This window comes from Taeniopygia guttata, chromosome 3 (genome assembly GCF_048771995.1).
Source record: "Taeniopygia guttata chromosome 3, bTaeGut7.mat, whole genome shotgun sequence".
Classification (NCBI taxonomy): Eukaryota; Metazoa; Chordata; class Aves; order Passeriformes; family Estrildidae; genus Taeniopygia; species Taeniopygia guttata.
Window position 1 is genome coordinate 18,591,140 of NC_133027.1, and position 24,784 is coordinate 18,615,923.

Genomic DNA, 24,784 nt, shown 5'->3' on the forward strand with positions numbered 1-24,784 from the left:
TTGTTCTCCTTTGTACTGTGTATGAGGCATGAAACATCTTCCACAGCTATGAAGAATATCTTGTACATCTTATTTTCTTGCTAACATTTCCTTTTCATTAAGACCAGATTAAGCATGGATTCTGTAAAATAAAATTCAGTATCAGAGCATAGCTTATATATAAAGCTATTCTAAATCAAATCTACAGCAACAATACAATGTTAATACAGATGCACTGAAGAATTATTAATACTAAAAAATGAAGCATGCATTTATAGTGCAAAGTTTCTCTCTGTTTTTCTGAGTTTTTTCCTCTCGTCTGCTTCCTACTTGGCTTTAAAAAAAAGTAGACTTTTCAGCACTTGGTTTGTAGAAACTCATAAAAGTGACATGATTGAAATTCTTCAGACACGGCTTGGCTTCAAAATGTAAATAATGTTCTGATAGTGATTTCCAGAAGCTGAATAAAAACATTAAATTTGCAACTTAACTGTTCTGGGGGAGCAAAATTTAAGAGAAAAACAAAAAAAGAAAGAAAAGTAAAAAGAGGGGGAAAAAGGAATATTCAAGAACGGATGAACATTATTAGTCTCAGCAAGTTCAGTCTTTTAAGGCTTCTTCCCTAAAGGACAAGCTTAACTTTGCCTGAGCATTTTCCCAACCATTTATGTTTGAATTTACCATGTCTTAGCAAGATTTTGCAGTCTTTCAATCCAAGCTCATCCTCAGATACCAATCAAAATAAATACTGATGGGTAATATTAACTGGAGGTCAAAGTAGCATGAAATAATAAGAGCAAATTTTTTATATTATTATTTCTTACATAATTATTGTTTTCGCTTACACTTGCTATCCATTTAGATTTAGAAAAATTATCCACTTATATGAGTGACATACACAAAAGGAGGCTACACAGCTTCAAGTATCTGACAGTTCTGAGGATTAAGAGAATAATTTAGTTTATTATCACTGTCTGAGTTGCTTGACCTAGCTGAGATGTGAAAGAGTTTGTATCAGGTATCTTATCCACTGGTATTGCTCTAAGTGGGCCAAGAGGGCAGAAAGTGTGTTTCAGTAAGAACAGTCACCACCATTCTCTGGAGAAGGAGGAAAAGGAGAATAGTGACAAGTGAAAAATGGGAAAAAGATCCAAAATAAAACAAAACAACCCCCCTCCCCCCCAGTTTTTAAAATAAACAAGAATTTAATCTGTAATATGTCTCCCAGCACTGATCAAATTTTTTGTGACTGTTTTTAGGGTTACCTATAGGGTTGCCCATCTTTGAAGAAAGTGTAGCTCAACATCATCCAAAAATGTTCTGTATAGCAGGTTGAGAGTTATGCCAGTTCATCTGTCCACACCTGTCATTGAGTTAATATCTAGGGATGGGTGATGTGAGTGTTGAAAGGCCTATTTTTGGTAAATATGACAGACTTTGTTGAAACACTACTGCAGGATTGATTGTAGGTATCTTTAGGTGTTCCTTTCTTACTCTGGTACTCTTATGTTAGAAGCAAATTAACCTGGAAAAGTATAAACCTCCAGTGAATTATCTCCTTCCTTTTATTATCTTCTTCCTCTTTCACATTTTTGATTGTTCCATGGAACTTAAATGAGCAGTGAGGCAGAGGTATGTGTAATGACATATGAAAAGTGTTTTCAAATACGGGGTAGTCTGACAGTCAGTGATATCTGAATGTACTGAACTTAGTGCTTAACTCTGGGGTCCTGATTTTCTGTCACATACAATCTTCTTTTAATATTTTCACGAGTGCCAGTGAATATCAGTCACTTGCTTTCTTGCCTGGGAGCATTCTGGATCCTGTTGTCACTTGCTTTGTAGAGAATATCCTCACTGATGGGACAGCAGTGAATTCTGCACAGAGACGTTACATTGCTAAACATACTTCTGTCTGTGTTTTTACTTCTGTTGCCTAAACTGGGAGGTAAATATCTGGACATGGCTGCACCTCTATTTGGTGAAGAAACAAAGCTCCTCCTGAAGCCTGGCTTCTTGCATAGAACCATCTGGCCAATGATGAAACCTACAGTGCTGATGTTAGTGACTGGACAAACCTGCTTACAGTACCTTCAGGGTATATTATTTCCATTATGTGATTCACTTAGTCCTAAACTAGAGACCAAAGTAGGTAAAACGAGTTGATGCTCTACAACTGGTCGTTTCTCCCCACAGCTCTAACAAGAGCCTTCTGCTATGACCTCGTTCCTCTGCAAGAGTTCAGATTTAGGCTGATACAAATCCCACCAGATGTGCTTGCATCTCCCTTGTAGGAAGGCTGAACAAAGATTTCTAGAGTCTGTCTGTCCTTTGGTAGGTAAATGGAACCTTTCTAAGGGGGAATTCAGACCAGCCTGTGGTGAGCAGGTGATAGAACTTCTATCAGACCACTCACAGAAAACCAGGGCACACACACAGGGTAAGGAGGTGCTGCTTAAAGAAATCTCTGGGGAATAGACTGCACCTGAGCTTCTCCCTTGGCACTGTGAGCCCCGGGGGACTGGCCCAGGAGGCAGGTACCATGAGGAGCCTTCAGCTGGTCCCTGGTCAGCAGTGGGGACCCAGGCACTGCTCCCAGACAGGGCTTTGCCATTGTGAAGGTTCTTCCTAAGCAAGGGTAACGAGGAGGCTGAGCACAGCCAGCATTGCTAGGGACAAGGAGTTTATATAAAGTTCCTTATCTTCCCAAAGAACTGTTTATGCCATAAAATTAACGGGTTTAGGAAAAGTGAAGAAGCAGATATCAGACTATAAACAAATAGTTTTAATTTATTTTTTTCTTGGGAGGATGAACTATAAGCAAAGTAGAAACTTTCATTCTCAGTAGAAACTGGAAAAAGGTCTATGTTTTTCTTTCTTGCAGTACATATGTTTTGAAATCAATTCTTTCTGAAGGCAAACATCACTGTAATTAAAGAAGAAAAAAAGGATTAAAAGTTGTCTCATAACCGATGTTGCTTATTTGCTCATTGTAAAGGAAGAGAAATAGAAACGAAGGGTCTTTTTCTCAATATCCTCTTTCATTATTGATACTACTTTTATTCCTGTCATTGCTCTATTAGCATGTGCTCATCTCTTGTTAACATCATATCAATATAAAAGCAACAGCCTTCACCATGTGCTTCTGTCTCTAATAGCACTAAAAACAAACAAATCCTGAAACTTAAGATTATAGTGGGGAAAATGTACATATCAGCTAAATGTGTTTATTGTGGGTGTACTAACTTTTCTCTTTTTTAACAATATTTATTTGGGGTTTCTGCACTGGACCACCAGCATACTTCCTCTGTTTTACTTAATCATTTTTTTCCCTTCCAAACATAATTCTTTTCAAGGATCCTCAAGCGCCATTCCTCTGCAGTCTGAAATTCAGTATCTGAGTTATATCCTGGGGATTCCAGTGGTATTATATTGTCAACAGGGCTGCAGCTGTTACTATCATGTGCAACACATGTTTAGAGTATAACTTTTTTCCTTCTCTCTGTTGTTTGGGTTTGGGTTTTTTATATTTTGATGGCTTCTTGGGAGAAAAGGGGAAAAAAAAGGAATTAACTGTAATCCCCAAACCACTAGAAGAGACCTTCAGATGAAAAATATTAAGTACTTCAGTCAAGCACTGAGTGGGCAAAGATCCACATTAAAAAAACAAAAGATTGCTGTCAGAGTTGATCTACTGAGAAAATGTAAGACAGAGGGAAGGAGCCTGGGGATGAACTGTGAATAGATCATTAAGGAGTCTGGCTGTAGTGCTCAAACTGAGCAAATTTCAGCACTCCCAACACCATTCCCCTTTGGCTTTGTCCTCCCTTCCTGATTTCCAGTCCAAAGGAGGGAGCAGGAAACTTCTGCCCTTGCCACATCGCACACCAGCACTCCTGTAAAAAGGAGTTTGTGGTAACCGGATCATTGTCAAATGAGTACTAGCACAAATGGAAGTGTCTGTGAAGCCAAGAGAGGGTTCCATTGAAATACTAAGCATATAGAAAAAGGACCTAGAGGATGGCTTAAGATTAAAAAAGTGAATTCTCTAACAGCAACATGCTGCTATAGAAGCTTGTCTTTCTTACAGAAAAGTAATTTTTAATGTGTAGTCTAACAGCAGTCTGGGAGTGGTTTCTTGAGAGATGTGAGAGGTAACTAATTAAAAAAAATAAGGACATTATCAGAAAGCTTACATTTGTTTTTCAGTGATTCATGCTTAATAACAAAATATTTAGTTGAAAATGAGTGAAAATCACTGTGACTCAGTAAAGCAAAGCATAGAATAGATTAAGTCCTTCTGTTGTGTGTCCCTGAAATAATATCTGGTGAAATTTCCTATTTAGTTTCTCACTGTTAGGTAAAATGGCTGAAATTCCAGAAGGTAGGGTAAGAGCTCTATCATGATCCTTGATTTTCTGAAAGCAACCAGACAATACCATTTCACTAAAGAGGCTCTGAGAAAGAAGCCTTTAATAAACACAAAATTAATTTTTTGAAGGAGACTTAAAATAGAGCGGTAGTTCTGAGACACTTAGAATTATAACAAGACACTTAGAAGCAGAAGCAGTTATTTTCAATCTATCCAGATGGATGAGTGAAACTGAACAAATGTAGCTTTATTTTAAAAGAAACTATCTAATCATCGATCTAATGCAGAAGTCCATTGCTCAGTTTGGATTCCCCTAGAACTCATTGCATCTGCTGTGTCTACCCCAGGCTCACCAATCACTAAAGCAGAACAACCCCTAGAGACAAGAAGCATGTACTTATTTATTAAAACACACAAAAGCCCCAGAAAAAAAGTTGAAATAAAACAAAAAATCTATATTATATCAACTATCAAGTTTCATGCAAAATTAATGTATATAGCTATAGGATTGCATTCTTGCTGCTGTCCTTCTTCACCACCTTGAAAACTCATCTTTATTTTATGGACCCTGCCTGTCTCAATTTTTTTGCATTTCATAACAGTTTGCAATATCTTTAGGAGAGAGAATATGATTTTTCTTTTCTGAGATGGATTAGAAAGCCAAAAAATGGGACTCTGATCTTTTGTGGTTAACAATAACATTAGTAATGATAATATATTAAGATACAGGAATTATCTTGGGAGCTGTACTCTTTATCTAGTGTTTCCTTTTAAAAGAAAACCTGGAATAGTTAGGAATCATCAAACTATGTAATGACACATATTTACAAAAGCCATATAGAGGAATATTTTATTGTAGTGAGTCAGTATTGTAATCAGTAAATAATTATTATGCATTATACTTTCATTGAGATTCTGGTGATGACAAAATTGGATAGCAGCGTTTTTTCAGACAGTGTACTCTGTCTCCTTATGGCTCTGAATGTTGGAGTCAAGAAAATGAAGTTCTTGGCTCAGCAGACTGAGCTGTCTTAATCTCCATCCACTCTTCAGCTTTTCCAAAGAATTCTCCCGCCAAATGAGATAAAACTAGTATTTCTAAAACCACTAAAAACTCATATTGTAGTGTCTGTGTAGTAACAGATTCAACCACTTAATTTTTGTTGTCCATATTTCATTTTCTGCACGCAAAAAAGTTCGCTGGTAGAAATGGTTGAAAGAATGGAAAATGAACATCAAGGATCCCACCACAATGAACATGCCTTGAAGCCAAAAATTTAACTGATCTTTTCCATCTCTGATTCTTTGAAACTTAGCACTGTATGAGTACAAACTTTAGTTTTTTTCATTGCAATTAATATTATATTTTCTGTAATCTTAGTAAATAAAGGTGATGCATCTTCCTTCCAACTGTGAGACCTCAAAGTATTGTTTATATATTTACTGATATACCTAGCAAATAATCTTTTGCACTGGTTGAGGCTAGAGCTTGTATGTAAAGACTTCAATAAATGGACTGTAAAATTACTAAATATAAAAAGGAGGAACTGGTGTATTGGAACAAAACTGATAGATATGGCACATATGATGTTCTTTCTGCATATGTTTAGACCTAGTAAAGGTCTGTCTGAAAAAAATAGATGGAAAAGAATATGCCAGGATAGCCATATTTCATCAAACACTAAACAGATTCAAGAAAATGGGACTGACAGTGCTGAGCCAGAACTAGAATCCACCCACTGCAAGAAAGCTGTGGTTGGCTGTTGTCAGTAGTGCTCGGGGAAAGTTCAAATCTGGCTCTTGCATTCAGTAGCCCCCTGTGAAACTGTCCTCCATAAATTTGGCAATTTTCTTCTTAAAAACATTTATTCTGTGGGCTTTTATCACAATCTCTGGTAATGAGTTCCACAGTTTAATCATACACTTAGAAAAAGTCCTTCCTTTAGTTTATTTTCAATCTGTTACCCGATAATTTCATTGATGTACCTGTTTGTTTGACAGTGCCAAGACTATTAGTTTTGACAATTTTTTCATTGATGTCAGCTGTTCTTAAAACTAGTAGAAAAGATTTTTCAGTACAGGCAAGAAAAAAGCCTGCCTGAATTGGAAAAAGTGTTTTTCTCCAACAGATAATTTGAGAGAAGAGAGCCAGAGATAATAGGCTAATAACCAGGGTAATATGGAAGGAATCTGGCAAGGCATAAATACATGCCAGTTATCATTTGGAATTCCTCATCTTGTTACATTTTTCTTTAAGAGGTTAATTCTTGTTAGATGACAAGAACAAGGTCCTTTAGTTTCAAGGACACTATTCACTACATGCCATTGCTACAGACTGGAGGGTTGTCTGATACCAGAAAATGCAATGACTGAGCGAATTCAAATGACTGTCATAGCACATCCTGGAATTTTATATGATCTATGGAGAGTAACCAGATAGGAGGGAGAGAAAAGATAAATTTGTTAGTAGAGCAGCAACATACAATGATGTATAGTGTTAACTTATGTCTGTAGTGAGGTAGAAGAAATGTTTATCTCCACTGCAGGTTATCATTATCCCAAATACAGTTAGTCTTCCAACTGACTTGTGTTTCCTAGGATACAGTAAGGAAGAACCACACTAATGAATTTGCTGCCTGACACATGTTGAAAAGTAACATATGATGGGATTTTTCATATTACTCTTTTATTTTATAGTGCCAAAGACTGTGTGCATTGAAATGAACTGCTGAGTACAGCAAATGATGCTCAGAGAGCTGCTGTGTTCAAAAGAGAGCTCTTGTATTTTGCTCTTTCTGCTTTCTATAACAAATTTAAAGAACTTTTTAGCAACATTTGGTTATTTTTACTTTTTTTTTCTGTTTAGGACACTTTTCAAAGGACTTCACAGATGTTCACTGAGATTTCTATGTCTATTTTTGTCTCAGGAATATATAAATATGAGTGACATAAGTGCTTGGGCACCGACAGTCCAACTGAATTTCAACATTGCATCTCACTTATTTGCCTGGGAAAGGTTCACCACATGTAAAATTATCTGCTAAAAAGTGTTTAACCTGTGCTTCTTATACAAGATGCACACATGAAACCTTAGAGAAAACAAATTTGCTCATCACTTTTGGGTATGTGTCTTAGGATGGGATGAACTGCTCCTTAAAAAGGCCCTTTTCTCCTCACCAGCAGTAGGGTGAGCTCAGTTCACCACCTTCCACTGTAGCTAAACAGCTAAAGGTAGCTGAGGTGACTTCTGTCCTTTGCTCTAATTTCTCCCAGTTCTGATTTTCCTTACTAAGAACCCTTAAAAGATATTGAAACCCAACCAGTGAAAAAAATAAAGAAGTAGGTTAGCACACAAGTAGTGTGAAAATTGCTTTTAAAAATGTCTTTTTTATTGTGTCTTTTTCTTTTTTTGTCATAAGCAATCAACACACAAAGAGCTGCATATTCTTTGTATTACACAAGGGAAAATTTAAAATGTACTTTCAGGTCTCTCCTTGTGTTGTGGAGCACATCTTAAAATCACGACATGCATGAATTCAAAATCCATAATCCCTTTTTAGGAATCCACACTTCAGGTTTTGAAAGGTCTGAGTAGCTTCGACTCATAAAATAGGTGGCCTCTTCATGTCATGGTGGAGGTCATTGTAGAAGAATTCAAGGAGAGTACTGATACTAGAGATTTATCTATAACAATTTCTACCTGCTTTCTCCATCACTGGAAGACTAACTTTCTTTCAATAGTCCATGGAAAAGGTTAAATTTTAAGTCTTAAAATGCTGAAACAGTGTCCTCACTAAATTTGTTTCTAGCATGTTCTGTTTGGGCATAGTTTACTTATTTTCAAAAAGAAATCTCTTGAGGATGTTGCAAGCACTGTGATGTCAATCAGTCTGCCTAAGAGAAGTGCATACTTCTGTAAAAATATAAGAAAGGACAATTATCATGGAAACATTGCATCTGAATTTACTCTACTTACAAATCATAATTCTCAGAAATGCAGTATCCTGAAAGAAGCCTTTTATTTAATGACAAGGCAATGCATCTTGAGAATAGCCTTATGTATTTTTCATCACAGATCTGAAACAGTTTCTATCCTGTTTCTTGTAACTCCATCTCTTGAGTAGAAGGCAGAGTCATTTCCAGTGAAAGCAGAGTAGTTACATGATCAGTGCAATTATTTATATTTGATCAATGTCAGTATAGGCATGGTCCCCTACCAGCCAAAATTTTAGTGTAGGCTCCTGATGCTTCTCTTCTTGATAACCTGAGGCTGCCACACAGACACCACCATGCAGCCATCTCCTCTGCATTGCCCATCCTTGGCAAATGCAGGGTAACTGCAGGTTGGAAATGTCTCGAAATGTGCCCTGTGTGCTATTAAGAGCAGACTTTTAATCATTTTAACATTAAAAATTGATTTTTCAAAGCAATTCCAAAAAGAATTTTTTGTATACATATTGTTCACTGCTTTTAAGACAGGAATATCATTACTGTAACCAGCCCTTCACCCACAGTCACACAGGAAAAGGGTGAGGAGGAGGGGAACAGCAAGAAGCTATGTGAAGTGTGATAGTTACAGACTCCAGCAGACTATCAACAGCTGCAAGGTTAATTACACATCTTACCAAAATATATTTTAAAAAAAAGAAAATGAAAAGAAGGGAAAAATCAATGCTTCAGAAATAAAAGATGAGAAATTCTTTAGAGTAATTATAGGCTGTTGAGGCCTTATGGTAATAATAAAGAAAAACATCTGACTGGATTTATGCTGGAGGAGACAGTGACAAGAGGAATACAGGTTGAAAAAATAATTAAAATCAGCTATCTTGGGTAAGCTGTCATTCAGTCTCTGGAAGAAAAGAAATGCTAATAAAATATTAATAGGATCTTTTTAAGATTTTTAATAACACTCTTTTATACACAGGTAGCACTGCAGTTTGTCAGTCAAGAACATCAGAAACAGAAGTACCAGGCAAACAAATGCATGAAAAGTGGGAAGAAAAGAAAAGCTTTTGGGCAATAGGGTTTGACCTCAGAAATAAACCACCAAGACATTCAGGCAGGAGCTGTTTGGAGAACATTTTGTGGAAAATCACTGACTCTGCTTTGCTTCTTAGAGGAAATTATAGCAAGGAGGAAAAGTTATTTCAGACTGACAGACACCAAATGTCAGCAATCATGATATAATCAGAGCAGGCTTTATTATATTTAAGTGGTTTGAAACTCGGCACATTTCAGACAGCTTCAAAATCTAGAGGAAGAATGCGTCTAAAAGATGATCTTATGAATATTACATACACACGCTCTGTGTAGCATCACACATATTTTTATGTGATAAATTCTTTTGCAACTGTCTCTGCAGCTTCTTCTTCAGTGGCCCCTTAGCACTGAGTGTCTTTCTTGAGCTGGCTTGCAACTCCTCTGCCCTCTCTTCTCTCAAGTCTTTACATAAAGCCACATCTTTACTGCTGACCCAGCCCTGCTTTGTAATGAGCTCCAGAGAAAATATGCTTTGCCAGGCCAGAAAACCACTGATGTCACTGTGCTCAGACAAGTTCCAGGAAACTTCTCAATATTAGATATGCTGTGGGGGTTTTTTATTCCTTGGAATGTAATTAGACCTTGCTAGAAAACTGTATTACCTTAGGGTTGGTTCTTAATCCAGTTGGTTTTAAGCAACTGCTAGGACAGGCTTAGCATCAGGCATTTTTCTCTGCACAGATAAAGCTGCTGAGGATGACACACGCCCTGGACACGTGGCGCAGGGTGACTGCACTGCTGTGTAATCTGCAGCTGCACTACATCTGTCACAGCTGTCGCAGCTACTGCACACCTCAGCACAGATGCCATTAATTTTAACTCTACACCTGCAGTGTGCCTCATCTCTTAAAAGACCTTTAACAACCTCTTTCCTTCCAAAACAGCACACTTCCAACCCAGGCACAACTTAACTGGCAAATATTCTAAGGAGATGCAAGGGGAAACTGAGGGAAATAATTAAGGTCCTGCCCACGGAAATGTGTCTCATGGTTTGTGATTGTCACTAATGACAGGTGTGTATCTGTGCGTGGAAGGAGAATGGATATTTATTCATTACTGGAGTAAGCTGCCTTGGATATGATGGTTGTTGATAATAATGCCTATTTTAGGATTGTTTGACAGTTCTCATCAAGATAAGAAAATGGTAAACTCCAGCAGGTTATTTCTTTGGAAAGAAGCAAGGTGAGGGAGGAGTGAATGTCAGAGCAGAATTTAGTTGTGTCTGAGAAAAAGGCTGAGAGGAAACACATTGTGTTCCTCATGCTGAAAATTTCTGGTGAGCATCTCTTACGTCACTGTGATTTATTAATTTGACAAAGGCCATCTTTGTAAAACAAAAGTGACCTTTACTGCAAATGTGAGAAGCCAATCAAATATTGGTAAATCCTAAAAGCCTGTAAAACTGTCAGGTCAGTTAAGATCTGAAGCTAAATGTTTCTGGAAATGATACATTCATTTAGCATATTTGGCCAGGCTGCTTCAGTAGTGACCAGAACAGGTCCTGATGTGAGCAGGGACAGCCTCTGCACACATGGGCTGTCCACACATACCATCTCATATCTTCTGCTGAGAACAGGCTCACTATGTGCATTCCACACTAAAAAATGGAATATAGTCCCCTTCTAACCAAGAACTACATGTATGTCTAGACAGGTAAATGCCTATGCCAATGAACAGAATTTTGTGTATGTACACATACAGAGATCAGAGAGTCATGAGGGACAATTAGGTAAGAGAGGCTGTGGTGACACCACACTGCACATGACACAGAACAGAGATGATGAAGGTTCCAGAGGCCCCACAATAATTTTGCATTTCTGTGTCTTCTGTTGATGTGGTCTTGTCTATTAGGGCCATATGCAATACCCTAAGAGGGAGCAAATCATCTGGAGAGCAGAAGCTTGGTGTGGCAATAAATCCTTTCCAGTCTCTGGTTCCCAAGGCCTAAATTCACAGCTGAGTCTGGAGGACATGCAGCAAATATGATATTGAGTCATTGTGCACTGAAGGATGAGATAAAATTCTACAGAGTTTGATAAAACATATATGAGTATTTGAACATTTTGATGCAATGTCCCCAGTTATTCTTACAGGTAAAAAATTACTGCTTGAAACACAGGACATAATGAAAACATGTTAAGGCACCTAAGCTCAGGCTGAAGGATGAAGTATTCAGGCGCAGGTAGCAGTGAGTGAGCTGCTCTCTCCTGCTGGATGCCAGCACAGCCTGCAGACCTCCAGCCCTGCATGGAGACAGCTCCTGGAACCTGAACTGCTTCAGGAGGCTCCTCCAGCTGTGGCTACACACCACACCAGTCCACTGGAAGTTGACATATTGTTCTGCCTCAAAACATGGTGACAGGATGGAGGAGCCATCTGTCTGCAGAGGGCTGACTGTGAACTGGCCTTCAGCAGAGGGTTTGTGGTGGCCTCCATTTCCCACCTGCAAGACAACCAACCTACACACAGCAGACCTGTGCCTACTGCTTAGAGACAGCAAAAAGTACTTGTAAAGGGGAGGATCAGGTTCAGGAATTACAGTATTGAAAAACTGTGTGTTTCTGAACTATCACATGTTTTGGAGGTGAATAGTGACAGACCACTTGAAATGCAGAGGGCCAAATGAGATGGCAGGCTGCGATTGCTTTGGTGTCTGAAGCCTAAGATGTGCTGATGTTCTATGTGCAAACTGCCAGACTGAATCAAACCAGTTCAATGTCATACTCAGAGTCTTTTCACAGATCCAGGCCATTTCCTCCTGATGCAGATACGGGTGTTAAAAAAGCAAACAAACGAACAAACTAAGTAATAGATTCTGAGAGAAGCTGCTACCAGGGTTGGGATTTTCGATGCCTCTTATTGAACATTATTTATCTTTTGAAACTTAGAAGATTAAGTGCTTTCCAGAAACATTAGTTTTAAATAGCATTTGCTATAATAGTCAATGATGATAAACAAGCAACTGACAGAAGTCTTAGATAAGCATATCTAAGATTTTTTTACGTGACAGTTATAAGAGCAGTACTTATGCCATTGAATAAGATGACATCCAGGAATAACCAGTACCAGAGACAAAGCTCTAGAATATTCTTGTCATTTTTTTGTAAATGTACCTCTGTAATTTAGAATTCTACTCCACTTAATTACTATAGCTATTGGAAATTTAAATATTATTTCACAATTATTTACATTGATGTTTGAAAAGATCACAATAAAACATAGCATTACTATGATTACCTAAGCAATTAAGAAAGACAATGTTTTGAAACCACCTTCTAAATAATGTACATATATCATTCACATATCTGCATCACACTGATTTTTCTGTCATTTTGATTAATAAAGTGTTGGACTCTGCAATGAGGATTCATCTCCCCACATGTAGCTGTTTGTGGGTTAGGCATCTATACCTTAACTATTCAACTTTGGCCATTTTTGAGACAATAAAAAGGAACTAAGGGACGACTGACCTCACCCTTACGCATGCATCTAGGGCGGTTCAAATCAACTAGACCCTTAAAATACTTCTTTTTCTGTCATTAATTCACAGGAGACCTAAGAAATATATCTATTGACACACCCATTGCATGAATACATCTGACAGTGATCATCCAAAAATAGCAAATATTCTATTCCTACTTCAGTTCCCCATATATTTCCAGACCAAAGTGGAAAGCTCAATGAAATTTCAGTTTTCATGGGATTGAGTCTGTGAGATATTTTAAATAAAAGTTTTACTATGTGCAAAGTAATGCAAAAATGTAACAATTACGTTGTGAACCCTACAAATGCAGTACTTGGCAGGCATTAAACCTGCAGCAATGAACCTGATAGCTGAAAGTGGAAATCTTCTCTAAGTCAAAAGCAGCTCTAATCAAAATGGAACATGTCAAATATCAGTAATTCCTGGTGAATTAAGATGTTTGTAATAGCTTGAGGCCACTTTAGAAAAGGGACACTTTTTTACCAGATTTGTAAAATCTTACCTTCTATAATATAAAATATGGCTGCTGATTTTCTTACTTAGAAGAACCTGCAACATCAGCCAAGTAATTACTGAAAACATCCACGGATCCGGGATTTCTGCAGGAAGTGGACAGTAAGCTCTGAAACTTCTAGACAAAAGGGAGCTCCTGATTTGCACTCTGGTAAGCACTGTAAAGACTCTTGTCTTCAATGTAAGGGCAGAAAAATTCTCACAGTGTTCATTGGCCTCATGATGGAACACAAGGACTGCAGACTGAGCCCCCCATGACAGCCAGATATGTTTCATTTCCTGAGAGATTCTCTTGAAATTTATTGAAATTAAATTAAAAAAAAAAATACACTTACAGATTTTTAATTTTTTAATGTTTCTTTCTTAATAGTAAAGGAGAGGAATAACGAGGATAGTGAAACCAAATAGACACAGCAATTGCTGTGCAATTTGCCCTTACAACAAAAAACCATTTCTGCATCAAATAACCTATAAACATGATTTTTTTCACTTTGTCTATTTTTTAATCCAAAACTATCAAAGCTTTAAAAGAGATAAAGGAATTTTTGAGTTGTAGCAGGGAAAATGAGTCTCAGATCTCATCAAGGTCAAAAGCAGTGCCTCTGCTGATCCAAGTTATTTACTTCTACACTGATTTGCTGCCTTGATCTTCAGCTCATTTAGGCTGAAGAACTTTCTGGAGTACCTTCTGGATGGGAATGACTGGGCCTTATCCTACTGCAAAGCCAGAGAGCAGATTAAGCCAAGTCCCAGCTCCAGTGCCTGAGTCAGTAATTGCACCTTCCAAGGTGTTACCCAAGGTGATCCTAAGACTGAAGCCTGGCAGAGCACAGAAGATATTGCTGTTCTTGTGTGGAAGAAAATTATTCTACTCAAATATATTTTTAAAATATCATTCAAATTGACAGATTAATCACCAACACAGTTATCTTCAGACTTCCACTGAACCCTCAATCAGAGCAGGTTTTACAGATATATAAGAAATTCTGGTATAACTAAATTCAATGGCATTTCTGTCCTTTTCTATGGGGGCAAATTTTCAGCTGTGATCCACACACAAGCTGTGATGCACAAGAAACAGCATTATTCTTACAGCACAGAGGACTTGCACACATTAAATATGTCAGAAGAGATGCCACCAATCTGTTTTATAGCTGCTTAGATACTACAAATGGCTCTCACAGAATTTAGAAGGATGCATGTTCAAAATGTCAAAGTCAAGCTTTTATCCCTGTTAGAAATTATCTCATATGAGATAATTCTTTCACTGTGTGAAAGAATCTGTTTAAGTTTAAACAGAAGCAAGCATGTTTTCTAGATGTTATTTCATGTAACATATTTGTAAGGTTTAACATGTACGGTCATAACAAACCATGCCTGAATTGCACCTCTTCCTTAATTTTCCATCAGTCATCGCAAGTATATACTATCCTTACTCTAAGTTGTGCATTTTATTTTCAAATTAAAAAATATCTACAAATAATGTGGCATTTCATTTCTTAAACAGACAATCAATGTGGGACTCCAAACTGTACATTCTGGATGTGGCTACAAAGCTGCAAAGCTTCATAAATCTGGCACAGAGAATCCTGAAAGCAAATTGGAGAAAGGAAAATTTTACACAGACAAACCTGAAGGAAGAAGATGTGAGAGAAGTTGTTTTCCTAAGGTTTACCTCATCTCGACTAGTCTCTGGAAAACTGGAGACAGCAACTCAGGAGGAAAAGAAATTGAACCAGTCTTCAGCGTCAGGAGCTTTTCAGCGCACTCCAGATGTTTCTGAGGTGTGGTAGTGGTGGTGTTTAACCGTGGTTAAACAGTCAGCTCAGTCCCACACAATCTCTCACTGAGTCTCCTGGGGTAGGATGAGGGAGAGAATCAGGAATGTAAGAGTGAGAAAATATAGTTTAATAGGTAAAGAAAAAGTCAAGTAAAGGAGAAAAAGAAATTCATTGACTCCTTATCAGCAGGCAGGTATTCAGGGATCTCCAGGAAAGCAGGCGTTGTAATAAGTAATGACTACCTGTGAAGATAAATATCATAACTTCAAATGTCCTCCCTTCCTCCTTCTTCATCCAGCATTTCTTGGTGAGCAGTGTCATTTATATAGATGCCTTAAGTTTCTAACACATTTTGGATTATTACCACATTTTGTTTTAATCACAAATCCAAAACATTGCACCATGGCCAAAGTCAATATAAGTGCAGCGATCCTGTGATTCACCAGCTTTATTCCCCACGTCTCATAACACAGTCTTTGAGGATGCATAATCCCATTTTTGTGAGGGTAAATGTGTGATGATATTATCCTGCCCAGTACACACCTGCATCAAGCTGTGTCCACCTAAGATGTAGGCACAAGGTATAACGACAGTACCATACGATGCTGTGTGGAAGAAGTTTGCAAGAAGATATTGTGGGGATTACTTGTACTTTTGTCAGACTGTTTTACTTTATGAAGAACAGAGTTAACCAGCCTGGCAATTGTGCACTGCCTTGTAAATTACTGTCTTAGGGGGACTTGAGCAAATTCTTACAGTCTACAGAAGTCAATGCCATCACTACTGATACTGGAGGTTTCAGGTTTCTCCTTGACGAGCTGATCAGGAAAATACTTTGTTCTGTTCCTTTATGAATGAAAGAACTAGAGGATTTCAGGATGTTTTTGTCTAAGCCAAGACACTTGCAAAGACATCATCAGTGCTTTCTAGCTGAGGGTTGATCTCAAGAGAAAGCTGTGTGGTACATTGGTGTGTGTGCATGTGAGTGTGTGTGCACTTTCATGTGGGAATTTTTTCTGTATGCCAGAGCATATAATGCCACATATTTAGGAGAACAACATTGTAAAAACTGAGAACAATGCAGGTTATTCATCATCAAGATAATACTAAAAACTTACAATATGTAGTTCTTTGACTCTTTGACTTTAGAAAACATTAAGAACCTGCCAATACTTTTTTAAAAGACCTGGTTCTTTCATTCTTTCTCTTTGGTACCTCTTTTTTTTTTTTTTTTTTTTTTTTTTTAACTTTTTAATGTTTGATCAAGCTTTTCCTATCAATGCATTCCTGAGTGAACCAGCACAATTGCTGCTGTGTGAGCACACAAATGCACAAGAGCTCTGTAGAGCATTCAGTTAAACTTTAGTGGGGAAAAAAACTTGTTGAAATTCCTTTTGAATTTTTCCATGTTACCTCCCTGTAACATGTTACCTTCTAGTAATCCTATAAATTGCCTCTCTGATGTTGCACTATTCCTGCATGTCACTGTTAAAACAGACATCAAAGAAAGATTATAGCAACTTTTGTACAGTTCTGATGAGGACAGACCTCACTGATCCAAAGAAAGGGCTGCCCCTGCTTTTACGGGGCCATGTTGGTGATATATCCATGCTCTTTTTTCTCTGCTTATAGAAGTGTTCAAGATGGAAAACCAAAGATTTGTAAGTTATTCAGCCAGCACTAGCTGTGCCAGTCCTGATAAACTCCAACATCTGTAGATTTTCATCACCAGCAAAATTCTCAGTACATGAGTATCATGGTGTTGCCCATGGTGTTTCCACAGCTTGAGCTCTCCAGCCCTTCTATTGATGACCAAGACTTACATTATGTCAGACTAGATGGTAAAGAGCACAAGTATTTTGCTGAGGATCTCATCTGAAACACACCAAATATAGCTGAGACTGAAGTACATGTAATTTGTATGTTCTGTAGAAAGTGATTTGAAAACTGTCAGTAGTAATGCCAGAAGAAGTAACTGCATTTGTTGCTGTCTTCTCAGCAGTTGTGTGAGAAATATGTCAAGCATAGATGAAATACCTTGAAATTCCTTGCTCCACCCAGTGCATCTGCATGAGAAATCAATATTCACAATGGAGAACAGGACAGCAGGGCAAAGCTTGGGTCCTACAACTCCTTCAGCACGAGACTCCTTCAAGAGAGTCTCCTGCACACAGCAGCCCCACATGGAAGGGGAAATACTGGAGCTGCCTCATTTCTTACAGCTGCCTCTGTACCCATAATACTGACTGCACAGTACATCTCCAATTTCTACTTTGCCAACACAGGGAACATGTGAGGCACAAGATTTGGGGAAAGCGTAGGGCAGGACTATACCTACAATGGTCCAAGTTCCTATGGGAGGCCTAAATAATTTTCTGATCAGCTCAATCAAACAGTGAAATATATCCTGCCTATGGTATGCTTGTTTCAGTAACAAAGTTGTCTGAAAGAGTCTGTGAGATTATACATTAGTTCTTAAAAAGGAAAAAATGTCAGAAAGATGCCAACTTTTAAGTGGGTGAACTGAGACCCTGCTCATAACAATCATCAGTGCTTTTTACTCACAAACTCTATAGTCATATATTTTTTTACAGAAAAATAAGGTAAAGGCAGTAATCATTTATTAATTTCCTAAAGTTGCCACTATTTAATTCTGTCAGTGAATCCCTACTGCTCTGTGATGAGTTTATTGAAGGTTATATAGAATAGCTGAAGTATTTCCACTCACCCTCTCCAAATTTATAACATGCTCCTGTCCAGAAGATGGCAAGGAAACCACTTTAGATGCCTTTTTTAGAAAGGCTCCAGGAAATGGAGTTTTAGATTTATTCTTATTTAAATAAGATTGCTATTTTCTTTTAAAATAACACTTCTTATTTTTGAAACTTCTCAAAGTGCCAGTCATGTCTATCACTTGTCTGTCCCTGCTCAGAGCTTAATGCAAAGTCTAGAAACTCTTTGTATGAAAATTTCATGCCTCCAGGTGCTCCATTGATTATTCATGAAGCTTTTGGAGCTGTCACCATGGGAGCCAATTGGCTACAACTTATTTAGCATATTAATGACCTATATGAGTTAGTGCATGAGGAGACATATCACACCACCTGGAATGCAAGTGGCAAGCTGCTGCTGACTCAATCAGCTTTGCAATGGGAAGTAAGGAATTGGAAATATTTTACACAGAAACAGCAAATCTCTCGCATGTCCAAATGCATTCTCTCAAATTAGCATGCATGGCTTCAATAGCTTGTTTTCATAATATGTTCCTTTTATCCTCTGTGCATTTGGCCTCATTACAAGCTCTCTCCTCCTGCCGGAGCACATGCCCCTGGAAAGGTTTAATAGGTGAGTCATGTGCTTTGTGAGACATTACATCAGAATGATTTAATACACCAAGGGCAGGGCTGTATGTCAGGTTCAGCTGCTGTTACTGCCGTTACAGTTTGTGTAGCAGGTAACTTGATGGTCTCCAGAAAGCAGCTAGATAATGATAACAATTAATTTTATGGCAGCAAGAGAGGGACTTCAGCTGAGCTAAGCACCTTTTTTATTTTCCTCCATTTGCTGCGGCGCTTTTACACCCAGTCAGCAGGTGAAGCGCTGCCTTAACATTTTGGCAAAATTAAAATGTTAAAGCTAAACAAGGAAATCGCTGAGGGGGAGCCGGGAAGCAACGATTTTAAAAAGCTCTGGCTAAACCAGAGGCAGCTCCATTAAATCCTCAGACAAGCGGTGCAAGCAGCGCGCTCTGGCCGGGCTGCGCTGGACCCTGCGGGTGAGGAGCCTCCTCCTGCCCGGGCACTGCAAAGCCCGGCTGGGCAGAGAGAGAGACTCAGCAGCCAGGCACTGCCTCTCCTGGCCACCGCTGCTGTATATCACTTCTGAGCAATCCTGCTCCAGGCACAGAGAAAATAGCTGTGGGTCAGGGTCAGTCAGAATAGCACCATCTGACCTTTACATGTTTGAAATACTGAAATGCATTACTAAAGATTTATTAAAATTATTTGAGGCTACCTTTGGGGACAAAAGAGATTTGTTATACAGAGTGCATGGCTTTGGCTGGCTGACAGGGATTTAGGGTTCCTATTCTCATTCTGCAGGACCCTGGGTCCCTGGGTGAAGGCAGGGTGACAAATGAGAGTGAAATATATGCATAGCTGTGAAAAATCAGTCTCAGCAAAAGTGGCAAAACACTTAAGCACATGCTCAATTTATTTTCACTTCCTTCATAACTTCTGAATATTTTCTCTGATCTGGTACATTCATTGCTTAAAAATATTTCTTACAGTAATTTATTTAGTAATTAAAACAAGCAAGAAGTGAGGCAGTTGCTCATGGGGATGTGTTAGACGCCTACATATTGTGTATTACTTGCTAAGAAAATGCATGACCTAATACCCACGTAGCTCCTTCCTTGTGACTCCAGCACAGTTATAATAATCCTTCTGCAATGAAGGACCAGTACAGAGAACCACAAACTAAAGTACAACTAGAGCTGGGAGTAAGCCCTTATGCAGAGCAGTTCAGACTGATAAAAATACATGTGGGAGAAAAAACTCTACCACCCCTAGGACTTCTGTGCTGCCCCATCCATGCTATTGCTGGTCAGAATAACAACATGGAACATTGTATATCTCTTGCTCTAAAGTGTGTTGAACTTTTTCAGGAAGTGGGAAGGGACCTGTTGCCCAAAAGGACATAATATCTTCCTTGGCCCATGTACTAACAACAAAAGAGGCACTGGAGAGAAAAGCTATTTTTCAGGAAGTGGGAAGGGACCTGTTGCCCAAAAGGACATCATGTCTTCCTTGGCCCATGTACTAACAACAAAAGAGGCACTGGAGAGAAAAGCTTACTTCCAGAGATTTGTCAGATTCAGCTGGACACCTGTTTCCTAACCTTGGGGAGTGACAGATTTTCTGTAATAATGTAAGTGAGCTTTCTTTGCTTCTAATCTTTAGATGCCTAAATTTGTCATAGACATAGGTCCTCTTGGCAGCTGAGATTTTGGGACTTCAAATTTTGCTTATCCAAAACTAGGCAACTACAGACCTTGAGCACAGTCACTGATTTATTAAGCACAGACAACACTCAGAGAGGAAAGAATGTACACAGAAACCATGAAGGCTCTTGGGTCTCATACACCTAAATTTCCCCACACACATCTTTGTGAAATGAGGAAAAGATTATAACAATTAAAGTTCTGTTCTGGGTTTTGAAAGTTTTATACCATTGTCCAGGATCCAGGATACCTGTTTTCCAGATGACTTGGCACAACAAACCTCCTGTTCCTGCTGCCCATGTACACTGTGTTCTGTAGTCACACAAATTTTATCCAAAACTCTAGAGAAACCTCAGTACCAGTAAGGCAATTGCCCATCTAACTGGCCACCATTTCTTCAAAACAATAGGGGGAGAGAGAAAGAGAGAGCACACAGAGAAAGAAGCTCAGGGGCAAAGAAGAGGCATAGCAACAATAAGAGTCCATAATTCATAAGCCTCAGCCGTTTGTTTTACCAACCAACATCACCAGTACCCTGCCAAGTGGGAAACATTTTCTGGACATAATAGAAAACATCACTGCAATGAGCTATTGGTGGCCCACCTAAAGGTTAACTGATGGAATGGAAGTGCAAAATTAGTTGGTTGTTAGAAGGCATTTGGATTGGCACTTTGAACTGATGTAGTTGTGCATATTTTGTAGTTGATTTAAAAGACCCAAGGCTGATTTTCTTTGGTGTTCTTAATTGTTGTTTGAACTCAAGTAAAGACTGCATGTAATCCCATGCATATTGGTGAATCCACAGAATTTACTTTGTTCCAGTGTAATAAAAGCTTCCTTTTGGCTCTTCAGACCTGTCCGGAGATGAGTTAAATTTATATATTATGCAAAGAAGAACCAATTTGACTTTTTCTGGTGGTCTTTCATGCAGGGATTAACATTAGCTACAGGTACTGTGCAGAATCAGAGGCAATGCGATGACATAAAGATTTAAAACAACTGCATAGAATGATCTGTGATGGTACTGATAGCAGTATGGAGTTCAATATTGAAATATTAGCCTGTAAATAACCCTTTATATCCAAATAAATTCTGATTGCCTATTCACAGCTTAGATTTCATGAGGCCTTCTTCATTACAAAATGAATAGCTTCTAATTTGTTGCATCTCTAAGTAAAGTTCCAGTAAATTATATTTAAAGGAGGGAGAAAAAAGGCCTTGTTATGAAACAGTCACCAGCTGGCCATACCATTGCAAGTGCTATTTTATTCTCCTTTTTGAAATTCAAATTTTTTGTAAGACTTTTTTTTTTTAACTTAATTTTTTTAACTTTACTTTTTGGTAACTATGAGCCTGTAGTGATGCATATAAAGATGTATGAATGCTGCACTCCTATATACAGTGATTTGCATATTGTGCTTAGGCTGACTATAACAGAGATAGTCTTCCTGAATTTGTACAATATACTGTATAGAGGATCCTCATTGTAAATATTGTTGCAATATCAGAAAAGTAATAAAAGTTAAGATGGAAACATTTAGGACCAAAACTTCCTGAAACCAAATATTGCCCTGCAGTGAGGTCCTGTTGACTCTAAGTGTTTTTCTCTTTAAAGTTTTCTGTCTAAATCTTTGTGCCTGATTCAACATTACACAGAGCTGTCAAAATGGGCTGCTTTCTCCCTTCCTGTGCCTGTAGCTCTCCTTGTCCTGCTCTTTTGCTGGAAAGGTAAATTCTCACAACACCTTTGTGTCATTTCTGCTATCTGTAAGATCTTTTATCAATTCAATTCACTAATTTAGCAGACTAAATGCTAAATGCTCAATACTCAATGCTCAGAATCGGGAGAATTTTTTTTTCTCTGGCACTGAGCCATTCTGCTAATCGCTAAACTATCCCTCAGAAAAATCACCTTGGCACCAAAATAAAATCATCACAATCTTACCTCCTTAATCTATTTCAAATATACTTCTGTCACATTACCAAGTGACAGAGTTGCCACATGCAGTATGTTTGCTATCAAATATGATGGTTTATTTACTTGTCTTAGTATCTTCTCTTATTTCTGTTAGAGAGACAAAGCATCTGCAGCTGCTAAAAACACTTGGATCTCAATGGACTGTAGTGTTTCTTCAAGATTCAATTCCCTGTATATTCTAATATATAGACCAGTAAATACCTGGTCTGAAGTCTGCAGAGGGAAGCTCCTAGGTCTCAGGTGAGCAGAGACAACAAGTATAGAATTGGACATGGGACTTGGATTCAGCTGAGGACACCATGTTCAAATGCTCAACTTCTCAGTCAAGGAGGCCCTTTGACTGTGCTACCTGCAGTGGGTGTTCCATCTTGAAAGACCTGGAGTTCTTTTTACTAATACATTTTCCAAATGCAGAATGATGCCTTTACTTTTCTTCTTCACATGACCTTTCTTGCAGTATGTATGCCCATGTTTGTTATCCTACAGATGCTGGAGGGATGGAGGGAAAGATCTGCATTGTTAAATTTTGAAGACTCTAGAGCAATAGCCAAGTTGCAAGTAATTTGTTTTAGCATTCAGCTGGGCCATTAAAGGTGGAAATTCCTTGTTAAGCCAGCTCAAAAATGTATCTGGAGTAAAGGATCTCAAGAGGGCATTTTCTTGGCATAGGTTCTTATGGAAGGCTGTAGAAGAAATGGGATGTTGGTCTGAACAAGGTGGTCATGGTGGTGGGACCAAAGAACACTTCCTTAAGTAAGATCAGAGAGGAAAGGGAGGAAAGCTCTTCCCCATCTGTGCATCATGTTCATCTGAAGAGGTCTGGCAGAAATATCTGTGGGAAGGACAGGGTTGGAAAAGTGAGGGAAGTCAGGGGGCGGAATTCCTGGTCTGGCTCTGGAATGAGAAAAGGTCAGAAATCAGCTGAGAACCTGGACTTGTTAAAAACAATATGTGGGGATTTGTGAATTGTGGGATTGAAAACAATATGTGAAACTCTGTGAGTGTCTAAGCTCACCCTTTGAACAGGGTGAGATGGAAGAGGGGAGTGTGCCAGGACCATCATGTATGTGAGCGGAAGTTTTATAGTTTGCAATTTTGCTGACAGTGATAGAAAGCCTTGCATCAGCCTCCCCATACTAGGGCTCTTCTGTAATGAGTTTATCACCCATACCAGGTTTATCACTATAATGAGTTTATCACCCTTAATGAATTTATCACCCACACTGTTTGGTCAAAGCTTTCATAAAACCGGGTGAAGATACATCAAAGAGTATCAGTTTAATCCTTTTAAAACAATCACACACATTCATCTTCAGAGGAAAATTTGAACGTGGTCAAAACATCTTTTCCCTAAGGAAATCTCCTGGCAATTATGGGAGGTGTCCTGTCAACCTGTACTCCTCCCCAGTATCTCCTAAGCAAGAAGAATAAAATGCTCTTCAGGATAAATAATAATACTAGATATTATGGGGTGTTTTCTGACACAAAGAGGCAGAAACCTGAACTGCCCAGATGTTACCTCTCTGCTTCTGATCTCTTGCAGCCCCATTTCATTCAGAAGTCTCACTGGTGCTGTCAAATGGCTTAACTGATCACTGTCCACCCTTGAGAGAGTGTACTGAGAGCAGCCAGGCTGCCAGTAGTCAGCCCTGACGGCCTCATGTGAAAATGCAACTGCGTTGTCTGTGAGAGCAGATGATGCTTGATGGATGGATTCTGGCTGAGGCGCATGTTCCCATTCCATGGCATTTGCTTCTGTCCAGCTCTGGATCTTTGCACAGCCAAAGCAGCATGGACTTTTAATTCAGGCAATAATGTCACCAGATCAAGTCTCAAGAGCCACTATTAAGGCTATTACAGCTTGTAATAGTAAATCTTTATTTTACTACCTACTTCTATTTGTTAGGGTTTGGAAGCTTTATGAACACAGGTGGCCAAATTAATCAGTAGTGTTACTCCCTGGATCCTTATTTGGCCCATAAACTTGTATATATTTAGATTTCTCTGCTGGACTTCTTTTGCTGAAGCCATTTTTTCTTATAATGCAGGGCATGAGAAAACCTAGCTTCACTGTTTTATCTACTATATTCTCTCCAGTGCCATTTTTTTCTGAAAACAGTGGGTTTCAACAATTTCCTTCTTTTATTAAAAAAAAAAAATTAAAAGGTAACACAATATTATTTTACTATTTTTATTGCATAACATAAATCTAAAGTGCAATGGCAACTGATTTTTCTGTTTCAAAGAACTACATACTCATAATCCTCAAAAAAATCCCATTCATAACATAACGTATTACCATATGAATGTATATGCCTGCCTTCTTGATCTGTTTTGTGTGCTTATTGTTAGAAATTAATGGCTCTATCTTTAATTATTCCAGGGTAGTATTTGAGTCAGGAACTAGCATCAAATTGTAATTCCTTAATTGTACGCTTTTACTACAGGGTCTGTGGTGCCACCCAAAACTTCATGCTAGCTCTACCAAGGATGATGCATTTTTTTCACATCTTTACATTTTATGCTTTTAATAAAGAAAAATGCACTATAGGTGTAATTTCATAGAGGAAATTTGAACAAAACCTTCCAAAATGCTTTAGAATTGCCCAGCATGCAAGAATTCAGATTAAATTGG

General features: G+C 38.4%; 1 long non-coding RNA gene across 3 annotated transcripts in view; it reads right to left on the bottom strand.

Moving 5' to 3' along the window:
• Positions 1 to 2,752: 2,752 nt before the first annotated feature.
• The window catches only part of LOC115494739 (uncharacterized), a 63,527-nt gene continuing 41,495 nt past the window's right edge, over positions 2,753 to 24,784 (bottom strand). For all 3 annotated transcript variants that reach the window (XR_012054873.1, XR_012054874.1, XR_012054872.1), the window contains 2 exons: positions 15,020 to 15,243; positions 2,753 to 2,905 (listed from right to left, as the gene is read on the bottom strand). This is a non-coding gene — a long non-coding RNA (uncharacterized lncRNA). The remainder of the gene's footprint in view (positions 2,906 to 15,019; positions 15,244 to 24,784) is intronic.